The 1,631-nt window shown below is 47.9% G+C and overlaps 1 pseudogene; it reads right to left on the bottom strand.

Annotated features, from left to right (window-relative positions):
- Positions 1 to 849: 849 nt before the first annotated feature.
- LOC120879244 lies at positions 850 to 1,305 on the bottom strand (annotated as a pseudogene).
- Positions 1,306 to 1,631: the final 326 nt, after the last annotated feature.

The raw sequence follows: 1,631 nt of genomic DNA on the forward strand, positions 1-1,631 counted from the left end.
TAGGTGAGCTGTGTGCTCAGTTGCTCAGTCGTATCCGACTCTTTGCAGCCCCATGGACTGTAGCCTGCCAAGCTCCTCTGTCCATGGGATTCTCCAGGCAAGAATACTGGAGTGGGTTGCCATTTCCTCCTCCAGGGGATCTTCTCAACCCACGGATCAAATCCACATCTCTTGCAATTCTTTCATTGACAGACAGATTCTTTACCACATCTGGGAAGTCCATGTGACTTATATGTTTTGTTTTTTTTTTTTTTAATTGGCCAAAGTGTTTTTCCTGGACAAACCTGTAAGACGCAGTTTTGCATCCTATTTAAGATGCAGAGGGTAAAGTGGGGCCATGAACTTTTAATCTCAGTTCTTGGGCTGATGTCAAGAAGAGACGTCAGCCTGGTTATAGCATCCCCAGGTCACTGCTCCCCAGATGCCACACCCTCCTAGACCTTGCAAATTTTCTTTCTTTTTTTTTTTTCCCAAGTGGTTGGCCATTTATCTTTTTAAAAAACCAGAAAACCCAGTTATCTTATTTTCTTCCTTGTCCATCATTTTCCTTAACAGAACAAGCTACAAAAAAAAAAAAAACTGGGGAAGGGGTTATATTATCTTTGTAGACTGACATATTTGAGGAGAACCTATGAATAATAACAAGGATTCAGAAGCTCCGAGGTTTACTCCTGAATCAGGCAAAGAGCAAAGGACAACAGAAGAAGGAATTTTGCTGACAACAATCGTAATACGACCTTGATTACGACAGTGCAGTGGTTATGATTTTGTTCACGATGGGATATTCTTTGCCCAGACACCAGACAGGCTAAAATCACCTGTCTGCTTACAAACTGGAGGAATCAGTGCAAACAGTCACCTGAAGAGTGGGAAGCAGAATGGGTAAGGCTTCTCTGGAGGTGAGACTCTGGCTTCAGCGGCTCCTCGCCTGGGCCACCCTCCCTCACTTTGAGTCCTGGTCTTTCATCTCAGAGGGCAGAGCGGGTGCCCAGCTTTTCCAGTTCTTCTACCAGGTCCCCGATCTGGTGCATCTGCAGGAGAATGTCAGAGCCCCCCACGAACTCGCCGTGGAGGTATACCTGCGGGACGGTAGGCCAGTGGGAGTAGTCTTTAATGCCTCGCTGGAGCTGGGGGTCATCCAGCACATTGCAGGCTGAGTAGTCACAGGACCTGCAGCAATGCTTTGCTGAAGCCACACTGGGGCTGCTCCGGCGTCCCCTTGAGGAAGACCACCACCTTGGCCTTCTTCACCAATGCGTCCAGGTGCTCCAACCAGCTGCACACTAGGGCTGTGCAGGCCGCCATCCAGCCCATGGACCTGCTCATCCCTGCCCTCTGGCTGGAGCCCTGGACCGCCAGCGACCTGGGCCCAGCCCACAGCTGCAAATTTTCCATGGAAACAAATAAAATGATCTCCAGCGAAAGAAACGTTTGGCCAGGTAGGGTGTTGTTTGTATCATCTAATTGCACAAAGCTCAGTGATTAAGCTACTGATTGCTCCCATTAAGCAAGCATGATGATGCCTGGTAACTGCTGGGAAGATTAATCATTGCCCGATTCTGGTGATATTCATGATGTATACCTATGAAATCAGAGAAGAGATGAACTCAGATTTATACGAGGATTTGGCA

This window comes from Oryx dammah, unplaced genomic scaffold (assembly GCF_014754425.2).
Source record: "Oryx dammah isolate SB20612 unplaced genomic scaffold, SCBI_Odam_1.1 HiC_scaffold_20, whole genome shotgun sequence".
In the NCBI taxonomy this organism is placed as follows: Eukaryota; Metazoa; Chordata; class Mammalia; order Artiodactyla; family Bovidae; genus Oryx; species Oryx dammah.